The 24192-nt window shown below is 36.6% G+C and overlaps 1 protein-coding gene across 1 annotated transcript in view; it reads right to left on the bottom strand.

Annotated features, from left to right (window-relative positions):
- Nucleotides 1-9613: 9613 nt before the first annotated feature.
- Nucleotides 9614-24192, bottom strand: part of LOC137983427 (uncharacterized) — a 38004-nt gene continuing 23425 nt past the window's right edge. The window contains exons 4-16 of the mRNA XM_068830623.1: nucleotides 22438-22603; nucleotides 21688-21794; nucleotides 21095-21171; nucleotides 18615-18663; nucleotides 18281-18374; nucleotides 17033-17234; nucleotides 16252-16360; nucleotides 15853-15946; nucleotides 14591-14792; nucleotides 13987-14087; nucleotides 12395-12470; nucleotides 10660-10813; nucleotides 9614-10049 (exon numbers count right to left, since the gene is read on the bottom strand). The gene's annotated coding sequence lies outside the window, so the exon portion shown is untranslated. The remainder of the gene's footprint in view (nucleotides 10050-10659; nucleotides 10814-12394; nucleotides 12471-13986; nucleotides 14088-14590; nucleotides 14793-15852; nucleotides 15947-16251; nucleotides 16361-17032; nucleotides 17235-18280; nucleotides 18375-18614; nucleotides 18664-21094; nucleotides 21172-21687; nucleotides 21795-22437; nucleotides 22604-24192) is intronic.

Here is a 24192-nt window from a genome sequence, read left to right on the forward strand (position 1 = left end):
CTCTCTGATGCCGATATCAAAGTAAACCTTTTGATAATTCTAAAAAACCTATTCCTCTTAAAATTAAATGAAAGCTGAAGAATACATTAGCACTCACGACAAAATAAAAGAGAGAGAATACTTTTATAGCAACTGAATTAAAACTATTTTAAACTCAAATTTAAACCAGTTGTGAAATTTAAATGCTCTACACAGATCTCGTTTACATCAACCAACCATTCTCCCATCCCTCCCTGCTCATTTTCCAAATTGTTCCTACCCCACCCCTACCACTTCTCCCACCTTAACCCAACATGAACATCGGGCACACAAAGATATCTAATTATCATACAAATAAACTGCGTTTGTCACAAATCACCGAGAACACGAGCAGTTAATTTAAACAGTATTTAAGCCAAAATTCGTTTTTCTTCATTGCCTAAAGAGGCATCCTGTCATCGTCCTTTATATTTTTGCATGAAAGGACAAGAACAACGCAATTGCTCCTCGTTTCAACTACTTTCCACAAATCTGGGAGTTACTGATGCATCGAGGCTAGCCAATTTGTCATCCTTTTTCTTCGAATATTAGTCTTTTTAGTATACCATGTATCAGTAATTAACAGGATAATTTAAACCACCATGGTATCATAAGTACATGTAATTTTAAGGGCGCCTCTCCTCCATAGTTGACCATTTACACTCCCCTCACCCCCCTTCCCCATCCCGGTAGCACAGAACCCTTTTACGTACATGAGGTCATAACTTTCCCTTCCATATTCTCCCCACACACTTTCCCGTCGTGATGTAAGTTATGGTGTTTTAACAATGGGACGAAATGTAATAGTAACACTTCAACAAAGCCAAGAACCATATAACGACTTGAAGCAAAATTAAAACGATAACAAAAACACTTTAATAAAACGAAAACGTTTTAGATATTTGTTTATCATCCGAATAAAAATAAATAAATAAATAAACAAATACAGAAATTACACTCTTGGAATTTTAATGTAAGTAAATTTCATAACTTTAGCATTTGATCTGAAGGGCAATCAACTTGTTTTTTTTTTTCCTTGTCGTATGAATCTCTTCTTCTACAGCAACATATTTTTCGTCAGTATTTTCTTTCTAAGGACCTGAAAGAATATCCTGGAAACTGAGATCTCCGAAAATGTAATCTTTAATCTCCCACCTACTTAATGACACGTTCCTATCTGTAACTATGCATTTAAATAACCTTCCTGTCCAATGAAACGTTCATTTTTCTCACGTTTCTTTTTAGCTGCTCAACTAACATGGCTTCATCACTTCAAATCAGGAGAAGACTACCATTGCCCTCTTCTTTGCATAAGAAACTTGAAATGACCGTCATTTATTTGTACTTTACATATTCGCATCCAGGACGTTACAGGTGAATCAAATCACGACCGAGGCAAGAAAAGAGCAGACTTTTTCAAGACCAGGTGATGATTACTTCAACAGAACTGTAAGATAAAGCTTTCTAACTAAAATAATGTTAGATTTTTCAACATTGGCAATGCTTTCAATACCATTATCTAACCTAATTTATCCCACTCTGAGTTTAAAGCAGGCGTCAACGACAATATATACATGAAGGATTACAGCCACCTGTAAATACTTTTTCAATTACCTCCTTTTTGTTTTTCAACTTGGTCCTTTAATGAAATTTACATTTTCATTTCAGTTTTCCTGTAGCCGACCCAAATTCGCTTGCAAGATAGCAGGTAGTAAGAAATGTCAAATGAAACGCCCATTCGAAAAACCCTTACAACGTAAGCATCATCTTTTTACTATTTTCATTAAATGAAATATTCACGGGAAATGCAATTATCACATTTGGTTTTTAACATTGTTTTTAAACTCATTTTTTTCAGCAGATCTTTTGTGGCGGGAGCGATTCTAATATGCAGCTGGCAGTTATTTAAAAGTCGGAAATGGCAAATTTCAAATCGTAGGTACAATTGCCGGTTTCTCGACATAACATTTCTTATAGGAGACGCTTTTAAACTTTATTGTATACATGTAGTATTTAAAAGTACTATTTATTGCCCGTCCAAATTCAAATTTCTCTCAAGCACATTTCCTCTTTTCAGCTGTGAACAAGCAAGCAGATACAGCAACTGGGAAATTAAGACCTTTCCAATCCAGTTAACAACATTCCTACTGTAAGTACATTGCACTATTACTGTTTTCGTGCTTATTTATTTCCTTTGCCTTTCTTCGTTCATAGACGATACCCGTTGACAACAGCAACTAATACTTCTACCTCAAAAACCAGATTTCTTTTCTATGACGTCATAGAATTCTTAACGGCGGCGCTGAGCCAGATTTCTGCTTTTTTCACAATAAATTTAAAAAATTGTTTGTTGCCTATGTTAGAAGAAACCAATTCATAATTAATTCTAAAAAACCTGTTCCTGTTAAAATTTAAATGAACGCTCAAAAATATATTAGCAGACAATACAAAAACAATTGTGAATTATTTCTAACAACTTAAAACGCATTTTTCAAAAAATGACCTGTAAACCCGTTGTGCGAAATTTAAACACTCTACAAAGATTTCGTTAACCTGAACCAACCATTCCTCCATCCCTCCCTCCTCAGTTTCCAAACTGTTCCTACCCCACCCCTACCAATCCTCCAACCCTAACCCAAAAACAATATAAAAATCTGGGGGGAGTTACTGATCCATATTAAACCACCATGGCATCATAAGTATATGTAATGTTAACGGCACCCTCCACTCTCCTCCTGAGTTGACCGTTCATGCTCCCCTCCCCACCCCCAATCCCAGTAGCACAGTACCCCTTTACGTACATGAGGTCATAACGCAATTTTAGTTTAATCACTTTCCCCTCCATATTCTTCCTACACACTTTTCAGTCGTGATGAGTAAGTTATAGTGTTTTAAGAATAAGACGAAATCTTATAAACAGGCAATAAACTAATAACCACTTGAAGCAAGATTAAAACGATAACAAACAACCTTTTAATGAAACCAAAACGTTTTAGAACTTATCATCCGAATAAAAATAGATAAATAAATAAATGCAGAAATTACACTCTTGGCATTTTAAAGTAAGTAAATTTCATAACTTTAGCATTTTATCTAAAGGGCAATCAACTTGTTTTTTTTTCTTTCTCGTTATGAGTCTCTTCTTCTATAGCAACAGATTTCTTTCCTCAGCATTTTCTTTCTTAATGACCTGAAAGAATAATCTGGAAACTGGTAGTCTCCCACCTACTTAATGACACGTACCTATCCTAGTTTAAGTACGCATTTAAATAACCCCCTTGTCCAATGAAATGTTTATTTTCATTTTCAGCCGGTTAACTAACATGGCTTCATGACACATCGCATCAAATCAGGAATTCAGCACACCAGTGGATGTCGTTTTCAACCATAAACATTTATTATGACTTTATCAAATAAATCCTAAACTTATTCTCCAGTAATTTACTTTAACGGCTTTTGTGATATAAATTACTTCTAACCCCAAATCAAGCAGGTGTTAATAGCAGAAGACTATCCTAGTAAGCCTTCCATTGCCCTCTTCATTGCATATAACACTTGATATGACTCAGATTTATTTGTACTTTCATTGTTACATCCAGGACTGTGCGCTGGTGGAGCAGATCACGACTGAGGCAGGGAAAGAGCAGAACATTCAAGACCAGGTAATGATTACTTCACCTGAACAGTAAGATACAGCTTTCTAAGTGAACATGATGTTAGATTTTTCGAGATTGGCGATGCCTTCAGTACCATTCATTATCTAACCTGATTTATTCCAGTTTAAAGTAGGCGTCCATAGCAATATATACACGGAGGATTACCGCCAACTGTAACAAGACCAGCGAAACCAACGCATATCATTTACCACAACAACTCCTTTTTAAACGGATGTATTCCACATCTAAATTCTAAAATCTAAATCTTAATTTTGTGTTGTCCAAAATGCCCACTTAATCTGCATTAAAGTTACCTGTGATGCAAACACACTTTAATTTCACATTTCGATCAATGAACAATGTATAACTCCTACAATACCGACATGATTACTTATTCCAACTGTGATCATAAATGGCAAATTCTTATCGTGTGATAGTCGATTCGGCCCGTATAATCAACCATTTCACCATGTAAACTAAATTTGAAACAACTTTCTACACGAATGTGGAATAATCCCATATAAACGAGATCTTATTAGCAGAAAACTGTCGTAGTAAACCTTCCACTTCCCTCTTCATTGCATAAGATATTTAATGACCCATATTTAATTGTAGTTTACACTCGTGCACCGAGGACTGTACAGGTGACGCAGCAAAAGAGCAGATCTTTCAAGACCAGGTGATAATTACTTCAAAACGTAAAATTTACCTTTCTAATTAAAATGGTGTAAAATTCTTCTAGATTGGTGATGCCTTTAATTAATACCATTATCTAACCAAATTTATCCCAGTGGAGTCAATGGCAACCGTAAGTAGTTTTTATATAGCTTCGTTTCTTGTTTTTCTACATCAGTTTCCCTTTTAATGAAATTTTTAATGCATTTTTTTTTCATTAAATAAAATATTCATTTCGCAAGGCAAATGCAATTTCCTCATTTCATTTTTAACACCATTAAACCCATTTACTGGCAGATCCGTCTTTAGTGGCGGGTGCAATTCTAATTTCCAGCTGCCAGTCATCTAGAAGTGGTGCATCGCAATTTCAAATCTTAAGTACAATTGCTAGTTTCTCTACACAAACATTTCTTATAGGAGAACTTTGAAACTTTGAAAATATTGTATATGAAACTAATTATTACCCGTCCAAAGTTAATTTTCTTTTGAGCACATTTTCTTTTTCTTCAAGCTGTAAACTTCGAAGCAGATAACAACAACTGGGAAATCTTTCAGGACTGCTGTAAGTACATCGCACTATCACGTTTCGCTCCTATTTTTATTCCAGTTAACTTAAATGTATTGTCATCATGTTTGCCTTCGTTTTTTTTTTCACAAACGACACCCGTTGACAACAGCAGCTAGTACTAGCGCTAAAATATTTATTCTGCACCAACACCCAGATTTCCTTTGTATGACGTCATAAAAAATCTAAACCTAAACTAGCTTTTTTTTACAATGAATTTAATAATTTCCTTTCCTGCCGATATCAAAGTAAACCATATAAACCTCATAATTAATTCGTAAAAGCTTCTTTCTGTAAATTTAAATCGATGCTGAAGACTACATCAGCAGCCAGGACAAAAAGTAACCAGAGAACGATTTATAGCAACCTTAAGGCAAATTTAAACGCTCTGCACAGATTTTGTTACCCACCACCCACCACTCTTCCATAACCCCGGTCTACCCCACCCCCCTCCCCCGCTCGGTTCGTTAACTGTTTCCACCCAACAACGATATCGGACTGCGGTCTCCGCAAATCGCCAAAAACATGAGCAGAAAATTTGAAAATCACCATAGCATCATAAGGACATGTAATTTTAAGAAGGCCCTCCCCTCTACTCCTCAGCCGCATCCTTTACCTTCACCCCCACCCCGGTAGCACAGTACCCTTTTTACGTACATGAGGTTATTACCCCAATTCATTACCTCCTAAATCTTTTGTCCACTTTCCCTTTCATATTGTCCCTGCACAGTTTTCCGTCTTGATGTAACATGTAGTACTTTAAAAATCAGACGAAATCTAATAGTGACACTTCAACACAACCAATAAACAAATAACGACTTGAACCAAGATTAAAACCATATCATACGGCATGCAGTACATTAAATTTTGAAAATTCATTTCAATAATCCTTGCCAATTTGTTTTGAAGGAATACTTCACATTTTAATTAAGGGACTTACGAGAACATCTAGATTTTTCTTGAATGCAGTTTAATTTTTAACATCCTTTCGTCTTTCAATCATCAGGAAATGTAAAATTACTCTCTTGCCATTTTAGATTAAGAATCCATAATTTCACCATTTCTCCAATGTGCAATTATTTTCGTTTCTTCGTTGCCGCGTTATAATTCTCTTCTTCTATAGCGACAGATTTTTCCGCTTTTTTTCACCATTTGTTTTGTTATTAAAAAGTAATTGCATTTTTATATGTTACTTGTATAAAATATTCCTATGTACTCCCTCTCATTCCTCGGCCTAATTTAAACTTGAAACAGAATTTCAAGCAGAATGCAACGATGTAGTGAAGAATCAAGACATGCAAGACAATTTCCTAAGATTCAGACTGTAAGTACAACTACCTATCGATCGTTTCATGCATATTCAACCATTCCTGTCCATTTCATGCATATTCATCGATTCCTGACCATTTTATCCATATTCATCAATTCTTGCCAATTTCATGCATATTCAACGATTCTTGTCGATTCCTGTCAATTTCCTGCATATTTATTGCTTCCTGTCCATTTCCTGCATATTTATCAATTTCATGCATATTCAACAATTCTTCTCCATTGCATGCATATTCAAAGATTGTTGCCACTTTCATGCATATTCAACGATTCTTGTAGATTCCTGTCAATTTCATGCATATTCTCCAATTCCTGTCCATTTCATGCATATTCATGCAATTTCATGCATATTCGACGATTATTGCCAATTTCATGCATATTCAATGATTCCTGTCCATTTCATGCATATTCATCAATTCTTTGCCAATTTCATGCATATTCATCGATTCTTATCGATTCCTGTCAATTTCATGCATATTCATCAATTCCTGTCCATTTCATGCATATGTATCAATTTCATGCATATGTAACGATTCTTCCCAAATTCATGCATATTCGGCGATTGTTCCCAATTTCATGCATATTCATCAATTCTTTGCCAATTTCATGCATATTTATCAATTTCATGCATATTCAACGATTCTTGTCAATTCCTGTCAATTTCATGCATATGTATCAGTTTTATGCATATTCATCAATTCTTGCCAATCTCATGCATATTGATCAATTTCATGCATATTCATCAATTCTTTGCCAATTTCATCCATATTTATCAATTTCATGCATATTCGACGATTATTGCCAATTTCATGCATATTCAATGATTCCTGTCCATTTCATGCACATTCATCAATTCTTTGCCAATTTCATGCATATTCATCAATTCCTGTCCATTTCATGCATATGTATCAATTTCATGCATATTCATCAATTCTTTGCCAATTTCATGCATATGTATCAATTTCATGCATATTCATCAATTCTTTGCCAATTTCATGCATATTCAACGATTCTTGTTGATTCCTGTCAATTTCATGCATATTCAACGATTCTTGTCAATGTCATGCATATTTATCAATTTCATGCATATTCATTAATTCCTGTCCATTTCATGCATATTCGACGATTGTTCCCAATTTCATGCATATTTATCAATTTCATGCATATTCAACGATTCTTGTCGATTCCTGTCAATTTCATGCATATTCATCAATTCCTGTCCATTTCATGCATATGTAACGATTGTTGGCAATTTCATGCATATTCAACGATTCCTGTCGATTTTATGCATATTCATAAATTCTTTGCCAATTTCATGCATATTTATCAATTCTTGTCGATTCCTGTCCATTTCATGCATATTCATCAATTCTTTGCCAATTTCATGCATATTTATCAATGTCATGCATATGTAACGATTCTTGCCAATTTCATGCATATTTATCAATTTCATGCATATTCATCAATTCTTTGCCAATTTCATGCATATTCAACGATTCCTGTCCATTTCATGCATATTCATCAATTCTTTGCCAATTTCATGCATATTCAACGATTTTTGTCGATTCCTGTCCATTTCATGCATGTATCAATTTCATGCATATTCATCGATTCTTGCCAATCTCATGCACATTTATTAATTTGATGCATATTCATCAATTCCTGTCCATTTCATGCATATGTATCAATTTCATGCATATTCATCAATTCTTTGCCAATTTCATGCATATGTATCAATTTCATGCATATTCATCAATTCTTTGCCAATTTCATGCATATTTATCAATTTCATGCATATTCAACGATTCTTGTTGATTCCTGTCAATTTCATGCATATTCAACGATTCTTGTCAATGTCATGCATATTTATCAATTTCATGCATATTCGATTCTTGTCAATGTCATGCATATTTATCAATTTCATGCATATTCATTAATTCCTGTCCATTTCATGCATATTCGACGATTGTTCCCAATTTCATGCATATTTATCAATTTCATGCATATTCAACGATTCTTGTCGATTCCTGTCAATTTCATGCATATTCATCAATTCCTGTCCATTTCATGCATATGTAACGATTGTTGGCAATTTCATGCATATTCAACGATTCCTGTCGATTTTATGCATATTCATAAATTCTTTGCCAATTTCATGCATATTTATCAATTCTTGTCGATTCCTGTCCATTTCATGCATATTCATCAATTCTTTGCCAATTTCATGCATATTTATCAATGTCATGCATATGTAACGATTCTTGCCAATTTCATGCATATTTATCAATTTCATGCATATTCATCAATTCTTTGCCAATTTCATGCATATTCAACGATTCCTGTCCATTTCATGCATATTCATCAATTCTTTGCCAATTTCATGCATATTCAACGATTTTTGTCGATTCCTGTCCATTTCATGCATGTATCAATTTCATGCATATTCATCGATTCTTGCCAATCTCATGCACATTTATTAATTTGATGCATATTCATCAATTCCTGTCCATTTCATGCATATGTAACGATTCTTCCCAATTTCATGCATATTTGACGATTGTTGCCAATTTCATGCATATTCAACGATTCCTGTCGATTTCATGCATATTCATAAATTCTTTGCCAATTTCATGCATATTCATCGATTTTTGCCAATCTCATGCATATTTATCAATTTCATGCATATTCAACGATTCTTGTCGATTCCTGTCCATTTCATGCATATTCAACGATTCTTGTCGATTCCTGTCAATTTCATGCATATGTAACGATTCTTGCCAATTTCATGCATATTCATCAGTTCTTGTCGATTCCTGTCAATTTCATGCATATTCATCAATTCTTGTTGATTTCTGTCAATTTCATGCATATTCAATGATTCTTGTAGATTCCTGTCAATTTCATGCATATTCATCAATTCCTGCCCATTTCATGCACATTCATCGATTCCTGACCATTTCATGCATATTCATCGATACTTGCCAATTTCATGCATATTTATCAATTTCATGAATATTCAATGAATATTCGATTCTTGTCGATTCCTGCCAATTTCATGCATATTCAACGACTCCTGTCCATTTCACACATATTCATCAAGTAGTGTCCATTCATGCATATTCATTGCTTCTTGCCAATTTCTTACATATTCATGCATATTCGAGGATTCCTGTCCATTTCATGCATATTTAAACGATATGCATGATACGGCGGCCATTTTGATTTCTATTGTTTCAAAAGACATTATGGGATGCTCAGGGGGCAAATTAATAGCTATTAGAAACAATAGAAATCAAATTAAATAGCTATTAAAAACAATAGAAATCAAAATGACCGCCGTATAGGTAAAAAGGTCTATTGTGTCTCAGGTCTAAACTTTCATCTCTTTAATCATAAATATGCCAAACTTATAATGTACAGGTTCTTTCTAACTTCACACGGTGAAAAATGGAAAATGACAAGAACTAAAGAGGAATAATTTAACATTAATCTGAGAAAACTGGTTGTGGCAAAAAAATGCTTTTATTCTCAGACGCTCACGCCTTGAATATTAACAATGAAATCGAGAAGAAAATGACTTGCTTAAACCTAGAGAAATGCATTCTCCTTAAGCTCTACTCCAAGCAAAGGATATAGCAAAATGAGAAATGATTATAACAAATGAGTTGATTTCACAGAAATGCAGTCTGGATAACTCAAAGCTAAGTTCTAATTTTTACAGTCTTTTATTCCTTCAGCTGACACAACAGATATTCAATCCAGAAGTTGGACGATGGATCAGTTGGTGGATGAACAGCTGGAATTACCTAAAAATACAAAGGAACATCCTAAAATTAAGCCAGCTAAATCAAGAACAAATATCAAAAGTCGCAGCTATTTTGGAGGAAAAATGAAAGCAACATCGAGTAAGGAAAGTGGAAATCGTTAGCTACTTGTGCGTAAGGGGAGACAGAACTTCAAGGAGAAGGAATAAGGAAGAAGTCTACAAACAGGCCAATTAAGTCGTATAATATTAGGGCTGGTTCTCACTAGCGATGCCAGCATAAGCGTTACCGTGTTTTGATAAGTTAGTACCTTTCTGTCTGGACGAAAGACAATAAATGACAGGTTTTGAAGGCGTCTCAAAACCAGCCTTAAGTTTATATCTCTAAAGAGCTTGAGATAATGCTCACAGCAACATTTGCTTGAAAATGTGCAAAGAAACGCCTTTATCAGAAAAGTAATTAAGGAAACACTTATTTTCACTTTCAAATTTCTCGGGGCTCCCAATCTTGAATAGTTGTGATGTAACATTTACAGAGAACTTTTGTGCCCAAAAAATTTGACGGTGAAAGAAAGCGATTCCAATTTCATTGCTTTCCTAACACAAAGGCTTTCTTGAAAGCCTTCTTTCAACAGATTGGTTGTACACCTTACCATACGGGCTTCAGTTTTACACCAAAGAGATGGGTAAACGTAAAAATCGATACAACCAATGTTCTCATCTGAGCCAGAAGACTTGTAACCTTCTTCACGAATCATGAGCGAGAAGACCCTTCCAAGAATTGAAGTAAACCATCTTCCATGTGATCTGTGAAAAACAAACACATAATAAAGATGTGAAAACCCCTAAATTCCAGTTCTTAACAATACAAGTAATATCTTGCTTTGTGCGTGATCTGCTATAATATATAAAGTATCAAATAAAGTTGTAAAACAGTGTTAAAGCTTGTCCAACTTTCTTGAGTTCATTCCATACTGCAAGCAGTCTTTTGTCCGTCTGGCAAAGACGCGATCCTTGTGACTTTTGTCATGTGTTCTGTACATGCACCTTGCAACGATCGCGTTCTTACTTGACTGTCAAAGAGGACAACGAGACTGATTGCATGCTTGTGATGCCATGACCTTCTTAAATGTCTTCTCCCCAACAACGTATCTACGATATTACAGTTATCTGCCCCCCAAACATAATTCCAACAAAAGCTGTTCCTCCATCCAAAGAAAAACTGAAAATGCAACTTGAACAAAAATACACCGAAAGTAAAATTTTTTTGGGAAGGGCGCACTTTATGATGACTGAAACCAGTTTCAACAACTTTTTAAGGGATTGTCTTAATAGAACGATTGGCCCTACAACACCATTCTGCCTAATGGTAATGTTATAGTATCATATTGACCGAATGCAAAAATGGTTGCCAACAAATTATTCTTTTGTCTTTGTGTTAATTAGCCCAACTAGCCTCGCTTTAAAGCCCAAATTCTTTCAATTTTATGCATGTGAACGAGGCTAGTTAGGCTAATTAACACAAAGACAAAAGGATAATTTGTTGGCGGCCATTTTTGCATTCGGTCAATGAACACTAATAATAGCTAAAAGACCTTTATATGCATGACATTATAGGCTACCATAGCAACCAACGAGGCATCCAAATACACCCTTTATTTTGTCTTCAAACGCTTACATAGAAAACAAACTTGGTGACTCCCCCAAGTTTTGTTGCTGGGAAGTGATTACCAGACAAGGTAAAATCCTCTGAAAAGTTAGTAAAATTCTCTGGAGCACATCCAAAGCCACCTCACAATTTTCCAACTGTGAAGGTAGCTTGAAACCCGCTCCAGAGAATTTTTTCACTTTGCACAGTTTTATCTTAGCTTGGCAATCATTTCCCAGCAATAAAAGTTGGGAGATACCAAGTTCATTTTTTGAGATTGAAATGTTTACAGACAAGAAATAGGGTGTATTTAGATGGCTCTTTTGTTGCTATGGTAACCTAATACGTCACGTTTCTAACGTACCTTGTTAAGCAATTATTGGTGTTTTATATGGTACCATACATAATATTGCCGTTACGTGAAACAGCTGTGTAACTCCATTCATCTAAACAGTAGTTTCACTGGTTTGAGCCTCTAAGCTTAAAGGCGCATTTCCACGACAGAGCATAAACGGGACAGAGCAGATAAAAAAAAAACTGATAATTTTTGAAAAGAAACAGTTACTTTTCATGTGTTCAGAGAAGAAATCTTGGACGTGGTACCGCGCAGATAGGAACTCGCTGTTTCTTAGGAAAAAACTATTGAATCCGTTCCGTCTGTTTTTGCTCCGTGGCGTTAACGCACCTTTATGGTTCCTCAAGAATAGTTGAGGCCATTTTGATAGAACAAATTCTCTTACCTGGCCAGTGATAAAGGTGAGAGCATCCCAAGAAATCTGTCCTTCTGCTAAGAACATCTTTAAATTATCCAGAGTCCTGTTGATCCGAGTCGTTGAACACATAATGTTTAATAACTATCAAAGGAGCAACAGATCAGTACCAGAAAGACAATTGTTCTGAAGCGAAAATTTGTAATTAATTAATTAGTATAGGTAATCTCATGATTTCGAGTGCAATTTGGAATAAATAAGCACAAGTAAAATAATTTTGTCAGACTATCAAAATCGCATGGGCCCTATTCATGAACCCATAGGGCGCGTGCAATTTGTAGTCTTTCAAAATTTACAAGTGCTTATTTATTCCAAATTGCACGAGAAAAATCATGATTATGGAATAATAATATACATGAAAAAATTATTCAGTTTCAAATTACAATGAACGTTTTTTCAGTTTTTCCCTTTTTAACGGCTTTGTTGAGCAATAAGTATCTAAGTATCTTACCTAATCCATTTAATTTGTTCTTGTAAGTAAGCGAATAATGTATCAATTTATCCATTGGATTTTTCTTATAAATAGGTTTAAATTTAAACTGTACAACCCATTCACAACTGAAGAAGGCATAAGTATGTCGAAACACGTAAAAAAGCTTAAAATGTTTTACATCGTCAAATTAATAAAGATAAGGATGATAATAAATGTAATAATAATAATAATAATAATAATAATAATAATAATAATAATAACAATAATAACAATAATAACAATAATAATAATAATAACAATAATTTTAATAATAACAATAATTTTAATAATAATGAGCGAATGTGAGAATGATATATACATGAGAAATGAGATGTTGATAGAACCCACTGGGAACTCGGAAAAAATCCAAGCCCCAGATGGGATTCAAACACACGACCCTCCGTGATCTAGTTGGATGCTCTAACCACTGAGCTACTGGAGACTCTATGGTGAGCAAGGGTGACTAGATCACGGAGGGTTGTGGGTTCGAATCCCATCTGGGGCTCGGATTTTTTCCGAGTTCCCAGTGGGTTCTATCAACACCTCATTTCTCATGTGTATATTTAATAATAATAGCAATAATAACAAGAATAGCAGTGATAACAACAACAACAACGACAACTTTGTCGAGGTTACCTCACCGAGAACAACAGGGGCCTGTTTCTTAAAAACCCTGATACTATTTGGGTGCCATTTGTACAACTCTGACATGTTACGATCGCCCTGTTGTTCTGACACGAGGAGCTTTTGCATAACTACAATACCTAGGGCAACCACAAGTAAGCACAAGTAAGTGATCTTGAAATTCATTATTTCCGAGACAAACGCTTTCTTATCTACTGGTGTGGAGGCTCCCTTTGAATTGAGATTGGTGAAATTAACGAAAAAGAAGAGGTTACCAGTACAATGAGCCAAGGTCCTCACCACTACACCAACATGCATAACATCTTATTGTCTTTAATATCTTCTGCATCAACTGATATATGGAAATGTATACTAGAGGGTACTTACTATAATGGAAATTTGTTGCTTTAACTTAAGCACAAAAACTCTCTGCTTCGAAGTTGTTCCTTATACGCTTAACTCTTACCTTGAAGTTCCAAGACCAGTGGACCAAACTTCCTTTTCCCTGCATTATTGTATGAAAGAAGCAAATGCCAAAGACTACTTTACACCACATCACACCACAAACTGGGAAACAAACAAGAAAAAAGATGAGCACATCAATTTACGAGTAAACGAATGAAGCACTATTAAAACTTGACTGATCTCCCCTTAATCAAAGCTAGGTTGATTATACTTGACGTACGTGGTTGGGGTGTGGGGGGTCTCTAATTTCTTCTTTTGGAATCAATGAAGAATTTCCTTCCTCGTCTGTGGTAAAAAAAAGCTGTTTCCCTTGGATTTAGCAAAAACTAGTTGCCTGTTTAATAAGGCGTTCGAATCCAAAAATCTTCAAAGAGATTAAATTGGGAGCAAGCTTTGATGTGAGGACAGACTGAGGAAAGACTGAGAAGAGGGGATCTCTTTGCATCAGTTTTCCCTCATTTTCTTGCTCCTTTGTAACATTTTGCATCTTCTCACCACCTGAAAGTCTGAAAATGGCTATATAATATAAGTAACAAATCTCTCGCGTGGATAGGACAAGGGCATGGGCAAGTAGCATAAGAATAACCAAAAACGAAAGAACTTACTATGACCCTCCAATGTGTCAGTGCTGAGTTCACCAAAGCTCTTTCAGCGTTTTCTCTGAGTCCCTTGGGTGACTCATTCGTCACAAACACTGTTCTGCAAAACTGTCACGGGACTTAGTTGGCATGGAGGTCAGAAAAAGCCGGAAGTCTTCGCACGCTTCCGCTTCCGTGCTGGAAAGGTGTTTGATGAGCGTTTCCATAGCTAACATCCAGGAAGCGGCAAGAACACAATTGCAAAAAACAAAATAAAACGAAAATGAAAACCAAGAACCCCTATTACTACTGTTATCATCAGAAAGTACATTTCAGACGATACAAGCTGGAATTTTATGTATGAATGATAAATAAAATTAATATCTTGTGCTAGAGGCAGCAGAGAAGAGACAAGAAAACAAGTGCATGGGATCATGTAGCCTCAAAAACATGATGAAAAGTAAAGTGTTGCAATTCCTTTGGGAGCTGTACGACTTGGACAAACGCTTTACAAATGGTTGCCCTTTTACTTGCCCTCGTTCTTGCCAACTCGAGCAGTTAAGGTACATTTGACAGAAAAATGACAGTTGACAAGCATGTCAATCACTAATACCACTGATCCAAACTAGAGACAAGCTAACAATAGTGTGTGAACCGCAAATGTCTATTTTTTTTGCTATTCAAAGAGGATTAGTGTCTGAATTAACCTGCAATAAGGCGTACTTTTCTTTAGACAGGGCAGAAAAGGTACGCCTGATACAATTTCTTAACGAGTTGTCTGCCTCCCACCTGTCAAGAGTGATGTTATCATGTTTCATGCTATAAATGTGAGCCAACCAGATTTTACCAGAAATTACCTGCACGTTGCGATTGAAGGAAAGACGTGAGGAAAACAAAATAGAACTTAAGCTGGAATGCCTGCGAAGTCAGACTTTATCCACACAATCAAATATATTTCTGCAAATCCTGCTTGACAGTTGGTGCGGTTTCTCTGTTCAAACCATCAAGGAACAAAGAATTTCAAGGTAAAATCGGAGAAAAAGTTGAATACTTCATGTTATCATAAGGCGCAATCAACACTACAATTAACTTTATTTAAACTAGATTATTTGGAATGTCAATAAATGATGCTAGGTGTAGCTTTTCCGCCCTGTGTAAAGAAAAGTATGCCTGATGGCAGCTTATGTCTCAATGAAAGAGTTTGACAGCTTCTGTTTAGCATGTGTCACGCTAGCCGCCCCCTTCTATCCCCAAACAAACTCGCCTATGAGTTTTATTCCTTTCCTTACCTGGAGGAAGACCCACTCTCCAGTTTTAGTTGCATTGGTTATTATTTTCTCGGCCACAGGCCACTGACCTTGACCCACCAAGATGGCCTGAATCCTAAATGAATGGAAAGCAAAGCTGTTGTTTAGCACAAACTGTAATTTCACAAAATAAAATAAAATAAAATAAAACAGAAACCAAAAAAGGTGACACGACATTTGGAGGTAGTAACCACTGCTGTTCGCAACACCACTACACCAACATGCATAACATCTTATTGTCTCAAATATCTTCTGCATCAACTGATATAATTTACCTGGAAATGTATACTTGAGTGTATTTACTATAATGGAAATTTGTTGCTTTAACTTAAGCACAAAACTCTCTACTTTGGAGTTGTTCCAAACATGCTTAACTCTTACCTTGAAGTTTCAAGACCAGTGGACCAAACTTCCTTTTTCCTGCATTATTGTATGAAAGAAGCAAATGCTTAAGACTACTTTACGCCACATCACACCACAAACTGGGAAACTAACAAGAAAAAAGATGATCACATCAATTTACGAGTAAATGAATGAAGCACTATCAAATCTTAACTGATCTTCACTTAATCAAACCCGGGTTAATTATACTTGACGTACGTGGCTGGGGTGGGGAGGGAGGGAGGGAGGGGGGTCTCAAATTTCTTTTTTCGGAATCAATGAAGAATTTCCTTCCTACTCTTTGCGATAAAAAACGCTGTTTCCCTTGGATTTTGCAAAAACTGGTTGCCTGTTTAATAGGGCGTTTGAATCCAAAAATCTTCAAAGAGGTTGAATAGCTCATTTCCGAGTTCATGTCTGCCTCCTTTTCAAAGCGAGTCTAAGCGCTAAGTTTTTGTAATGGTAATTAGTTTTACTTTACATATGAATGAAAAATAATTTTCATAACAAAAACTTCGCACTTAGACTCGCTCTGAAGATGAGGCAGGCTTGAACTCGGAAATGGTCTATTGGGAGTGAGCTTTTATGCGAGGAGAGACTGAGGAGAGGGGATCTCTGGACCAGTCTTTCCTCATTTTCTCGCTCCTTTGTAACATTTTGCATCTTCTCACCACCTGAAAGTCTGAAAATGGCTATATAATATAAGTAACAAATCTCTCGCGTGGATAGCACGAGGGGCTGGGCAAGTAGCACAAGAATAACCAAAAACGAAAGAACTTACTATGATCCTCAAATGTGTCAGTGCTGAGTTCACCAAAGCTCTTTCAGCGTTTGCTCTGAGTCCCTTGGGTGACTCATTCGTCACAAACACTGTTCTGCATAACTGTCATGGGACTTAGTTGGCATGGAGGTCAGAAAAAGCCAGAAGTCTTCGCACACTTCTGCTTCTGGGCTGGAAAGGTGTTTGATGAGCGTTTCCATAGCTAACATCCAGGAAGCAGCAAGAACACAATTGCAAAAAACAAAATAAAATGAAAATGAAAACCAAGAACCCCTATTACTACTGTTATCATCAGAAAGTACATTCCAGACGACACAAGCTGAAATTTTATGTATGAATGATAAATAAAATTAATATCTTGTGCTAGAGGCAGCAGAGAAGAGACGAGAAAACAAGTGCATGGGATCATGTAGCCTCTAAAAAAAATGATGAAAAGTAAAACGTTGCAATTCCTTTGGGAGCTATCTGACTTGGACAAACGCTCTACAAATGGTTGCCCTTCTACTGGCCCTTGTTCTTGCCAACCCGAGAAGTTAAGGTACATTTGACACAAAAATGACAGTTGACAAGCATGTTAATCATTTATACGACTGATCCAAACTAGAGACAAGCTAACAATAGTGTGTGAACCGAAAATGTCTATGTTTTCTGCTATTCAAAGAGGATTAGTGTCTGAATTAACCTGCAATAAGGCGTACTTTTCTTTAGACAGGGCAGAAAAGGTACGCCTGATACAATTTGAGTTGTCTGCCTCCCACCTGTCAAGAGTGATGTTATCATATTTCATGTTATAAATGTGAGCCAATCAGTTTTTACCAGAAATTACCTGCACGTTGCGATTGAAGGAAAGGCGCGACAAAAACAAAATAGAACTCTAGCTGGAATGTCTGCGAAGTCAGACTTTATCCACACAATCACAGATATTTCTGCAAATCCCACTTGACAGTTGGTGCGGTTTCTCTGTTCAAACCATCAAGGAACAAAGAATTTCGAGATAAAATTGGAGAAAAGGCCGAATGCTTCATGTTATCATCAGGCGCAATCAACACTACAATTAACTTTATTTAAACTCGATTATTTGAGATGCCAATAACAGATGCTAGGCGTACCTTTTCCGCCCTGTCTAAAGGATAGTATGCCTGATCTGAATGAAAGAGTTTGACAGCTTCTGTTTAGCATGTGTCGCGTTAGCCCTCCCCCCCACTTTCCCCAAACAAACTCGCTTATGAGTTTTCTTCCTTTCTTTACCTGGAGGAAGACCCAGTCTCCAGTTTTAGTTGCAATGGTAATCATTTTCTCAGGAACAGGCCCCTGACCTTGACCCACCAAGATGACCTGAATCCTAAATGAACAGAAAGCAAAACTGTTGTTTAGCCCAAACTGTAATTTGCGCAAAATAAAATAAAATAAAATAAAATAAAATAAAATAAAACAGAAACCAAAAAAGTGTCGTGACATTTGGAGGTAGTAACCACTGCTGTTCGCAACAGCACCTTTCCCAGCCTGAATTTTAGACTGCACCAACGACAAAAAAAGGTCTCAAAAATCAGTTATGATAAATTGTGGTAAAACTGGTACGCACCTCCAAATTAAAGCAAGTGTCCCACCTACGTCCATTAAGGAGGATGTTTCTAAAGTACAGGAAGGAGAATGAAATGTTATAAAATGATTGAGTAGCTCACATGTAACATCAAGCACCTGGTGCATGTATCACTGTTACCCTACCCTAGTTGGTACACTAGTGATATCACCCTTCCCCAACCCATTTAAATTATTCCTTTGCACCATTACCAGCTGAGGGAAGAAAAGTAATGGATAGTCTCATCTTAGGGTGGATGCCCCGTACACAATGCACTGGTGTCACAGAACATGAATATTGTAACGCTGTCCCACGCTAGCTGTAATTGTAATGGATAACGATTTTGTGAAGTCACATGACCCTAGGCCATCCAGTTAGGAGGCAAGTTAGCACAGTGGCCGTGGCAGTTGCACCAGGTTTGAATCCCGCTTTGAGAAAAGTCCTGGGTTGTCCAGAATTCCAATCCACTGCACTTTGCAAATAGCCTAGAAAGGTTGTCCTTTCTTCTCATTCTTAAAAGGCTACTTTTAAAATATCCATGTAGACAGACATTGCAGGAATAGATAACGATACGGATTGATGACGGTGATTATGATACTGATGGTGTAAATGATGATGAAGGCGATAACTGGGACATTGAGCAACGACGACAACAACAGCTACAAGAACGTTGTCTAAAATACTATTTCCTGTTACCGTAATAATTTTGCAATTACTCCAAGTCGCTCGGCTTGGAAAGTGTGAGTACACATTGCAAGAATAAAATTGGTGAGAAAATTGGTGAGTAAAATTTAGAGAGAAAATTGAAAATCATCATGTGCGCTTGTCCTCCACATGACCTCAAATTTGATCATTTCATGTCGTTGTCAAAATGAGAACGGCAAAGAAATGTCTAAAAATATAAAATGCATGTGCAGAGCAGGTGGAACTATTGTTCTTGCTGATTAAACCTATTGCTTTGTGGCGTTCTCGTAGCTGCGGTCGTCGTCCTCCTTGCTTTAAGTCCCTAATGTTGATGATGACGACTACGACAATGAAGATGATGATGATGAGGATAATGAAGAAGTCTGGGTATCTCCCAGGGGTACAAAAATTATGCAAATAAGGCATTTTTGAGTGGGCGGAAGTACACGAGACATGGGGTCAAATATTTTTAAAGTGTTGGTTTTTGGATGGGTCAAACTATTTTTGTGTTTCAGTGTTGGGTGAACCTTATGTTTAAAATCATGGCATCCAACATGGATTATGAATGAACAAGGAAAATTCGATGATGGCTGTGAAGGAGATTGTAAAGAAAATTGTGAAGTGATGTTGAAAAGAAGGAAAGGAAGAAAGAGAATGTTTTATCTGTTAAGGCCTGGCCAAAGGCTCGCAACATTTCAAGGCAACATCTTCCAACATTGTTGCATGATGCTGCGGCATGTGTTCAATGGGCTGGCCAAATGCATGCAACATCCTGACCATTTTCAAAACAATATGTTGACGTTTATGTGCCCCAGTTCCCTGGAGTGCCACAAGTGGACCTAGCACACATGCCCTAGTGCAACAATGTTGCATTAACGTGGCCAAACGGGTACAACATTATGCAACATCCAAAATGTTGCATGAAAAATGTGACTGTTTTCACATTTGATCCAACATGTTGCAACATATTGCAACAAGGGGGCCAAATGTATGCAACAAGTCATGCCCAACAAAATTGCGAGATGTTGCGTTGAAATAATTGTTGCGAGTGTTTGGCCAGGACTTAAGGAAGAGAAACCTAACCAGGTTTTACCTTTGAAGTCTCCTCGTTAGAATAATTTTGTACCCCTGGGACGTACATTATACTACTGATGAAGACCAGGAGTTTCAAAATGTTTTGAAGTAGGTGGCAGACTGTGGAAAAGTAGGCGGCTGTGACAATCGAGGGGCCGCACGCCCCCTAAAGCTAGGGGGTTGGGGGGAATGCCCCACCAAAAAACTCTGCAATGAAGAAGCACGAAAATGCCATTTTTTGCGTTCTAGCATCGATTTTAGACTAGGATAGTTTCATTCAAAATCTCCATTTGAAAGGCAGAAATAAGTGAAATGACACAATCACGTTTGGAAAGCTGGTTTAGATTTCCCTTCGGTTCCACATGTGCAAATACTTGACAGCGAATGAAAAAAAAGTTGCGCTTCCTCAATTTAAATTGTCCCTATCAATTAGCAGAATAATTTTAGACCACTGTGAAACGCAGGGAAAATGAAAGGCAATTATGATTTTTCTTATGACCTGTCGTAGCTAAATAAAAATAAAGCAACTTGAACATGATGTGACATTTGAATGAGATTCTTTGTGTCTTCACTTTTGAACTTACTTGTGGAAAATAACATATTAACAAATTATTAATTTCTGCTCGATGTTCTCCCTTTTGTTTGCCAACTTCTGCACCTTCACACTACGCAAGCTCAAGGTGCAATCCCTGGCACAAGTCCCTCAAATTCCTTCAACCTCTCACCTTATCTAAGCTCCAACTTCCATTCCCCAAAAGAGATACCTCCTCCCAACACCAACTTGTCTTTCTCAAGCAAGCCCCTGAAACGAAGAACGGAAATATCAAATTGAGGTCTCCTTGAAATGTGATATAAGATCTTTTTAAGGACACTACTCAGGTTATTAATAGTGCTCTTTTCATAGTAACATTTTGGTAAGAAAAAAAGGAACCAGCCATCCAAGATCTATCCACCCATTTATAAAATCACAGGACCTCCAAAATAAAAATAGGCTTTTTTACCATTAAAAAAATCTTAGATTAGTTTCATTTCCAAGAGGCTGAACTAAATGGCCTTCTTGATGAAGGCACGTAAAAATTCACAAAAGAAAAAAAAACTTTAAAAGTGAAAACAAATACGCAGAACATTTCAAGAATGTTTACAACCTTGAAAATAGTTACCAGGGTTACCCAATCATGATCCACCTAGATTTAAGTGACCAAATAAACAACTCAAACCAATTGACACATTAATGCAAAAATACCACAGGGGTGGGAGGTAGAGAGACAAGGCAACATCCTCAAAATAACCCCCACTCCCTTTATAGTGCTTAACTTACCGAGCCAGATTGGTGTAAGCCGAGTTGGTTCAATTTGTGAAAAGGATCTCAAGCCTCTTGTCCAGGTCATCTGTCTTCTTGCTGTTTTTAATGCACCTATTGAAAAACTGCCAAAAACAAAGACACCATTAAGTTTGAAAAATGATGTTTCCAGCTTTTGCATGATGCTCACAGATGTGACCATTTTGAATGACAGCTAATGAGCAGCACCTCAGTGAATATCAGGGAATATGATCACGAAAACAGTAGCACAAGAATATACACGGAGCAATAAATAACTTAAAAGCCAAAACAAAAAGGTCTTTATTGATTTAAATCATGTCTTTCTCCAATGAAAAATATGATTGCTACATACTTGAAAGCTGTCATTAATGATTAAGATAAAAGAAGCAAGACGAATAAAGAAAGAAGGGAAGATGATGCAAACATATACCGTAATTTATGACAAAAATGATTGCTAGTACAGATCCCTGACCACAAATTTAATGTTTTGTAGCAGAGATTTCCAGTCATCAATTTGGAGTCAGTAGATGAAATCCTGGTTTGACCAATTAAATGAAAACTACTGCATGAGCAGTACTTTCCCACGGTGCTGTTTATTTTATTGCGCAAGGTGGTTCTATCTTTTGAGTTTGTGAGTGAAATCTTATTGGTGTGACCATTCAAATGCAAAAGTTACTGGAAAGTAGGTTCCTGTAGTGCTGATTACATTGTAAAGACAATGCCCATAGTTCTTAAATTACACGTTACCTGTCTGATACGTGTATACAGAGTCGACTTCAGCCATGCTTGCCACCACAAGGAACATGACAGATCCTCAAGAGACAACAGGATGGTATTATTCATGCAAGATTGTGATCTTCTCCTCAGTCATCTCCAACTCATTTAACTGGGTACTGATTACTCCTGAAGTGACCTGGGAACAAATCAATAATTTCAGATTTCAATACAGTGGAGTTCAGTTCATATTTAGTAATATTTCCGAAATGACTGCTCTTTGGGTGAATTGTGATACTAGCATGAAAGTCTTTCAACTGGAGGTTCTGGAGAATAAATGGGTGGGGTAGAAAGCTGAAAAATCAATATCAACTTCTAGGCCGAGTTCCTCAAAGCATGGTTGGCTCTTCTTTTGGTTAGTTACTTAAGTAGTATGAAAATCTCTCAGTAGACATGGTATTTCATAAAGGTAAGTGATAAGCAAGCTTTGAGAGCAACCCAGCCCTTGTTGGTAAGGTCAATTGACCACCAGAACTAGATTGAAAGGCTTCCAAAAAGCAGGTCCTGGAGTTTTGTACACTGTTATTGTGATTTTACGGATAATTTTCCACATAGTCTTGGTACCTTTAAAATGATTCGGTGTTGGAGGTTGCAATATTACAGTAGCCAATTTTCTACATGGAAAATAAGTATAGTTGGCCATTTGTTGCAAAATTCAACAATGTATATTTGTATGCAACAATCTACATTGATTCAACTCCACCACAGGATATCTTCATTTAACAACTATAATTATTCATTCAACTTCAACAACGGATATTTTCAACACGGGCTATTTTTGTGCAAGAAGAATATTAATTTTATTCAACTTCAATACCCAAAGTTACATTTTATGGAATGAATATATTTATTCAACTTCAAGAAAAATATTTTCATTCAACTACACACATTTATTCAGCTCTTTGTAAGTTCCCAGACATCGATGAATTCTTATTCAACAAAGCACCACCTCCCTCAGGGTTCTCTCTAGTTTTTAGCGCAACAGGTATGGCACCTTTTCAAACCAGTAAAGCAATTGGTTGATGTTGGACGTTCTGCAAAGGATAAGCGACTTCTGAGCATTTGCAGGCTGTAATAAGTGCTCTTACAAGCGGTAAATTTTACTGGTTACCGCCTGATAAGGAGAACCCTGCTTCCTACTCCCCTGACCTCATAAAGGTGAAGGGCGAGTTCAACATATCAATATTCAGGCATGGCTATGAGGTTTTCTTGTCAACTTCTGTTTTCTTTGTCTTACAAGGCTCAAGGGAGATTTCTAAACAAAACAGTATTCAAATTTAACCATGTGTGGAGATTGATATATTGAACGTGGCCTATTAGATTGCTTAGAACAAACTCTTTGAAAACAACATTTGAGGAGAGCCTTGAGAAATTCAAACGACGCCTAAGAGCATGCGGCTATGATTCCATATACAACCATAGAAAGGTGTCTGCAAGAGGTCAACTTTGCCTCTAGACCATCGGCTCTAACACTAAAGAAAAAAACAAACAAGATAACTTTGCCTTTTGTCACTACGTGTGTACCACCCAGCGATCAAAAATCTTGAAAAGACAAAGTTATTGGTAGAACAATGGGACATCAAAGAAAATCAGCCTATGCTGAATTGGATCTACTTAAAACCTCTGATAATAGCATACAAAAGGGGTAAATCCCTCAAGAGGAAACCACAAAAACCACACTGAAGGAGTTTGTGCAGGCCTTTTATAACTTAATTCCTATAACGTTTA

Source organism: Montipora foliosa, chromosome 13 (genome assembly GCF_036669935.1).
Source record: "Montipora foliosa isolate CH-2021 chromosome 13, ASM3666993v2, whole genome shotgun sequence".
NCBI classification, from domain to species: Eukaryota; Metazoa; Cnidaria; class Anthozoa; order Scleractinia; family Acroporidae; genus Montipora; species Montipora foliosa.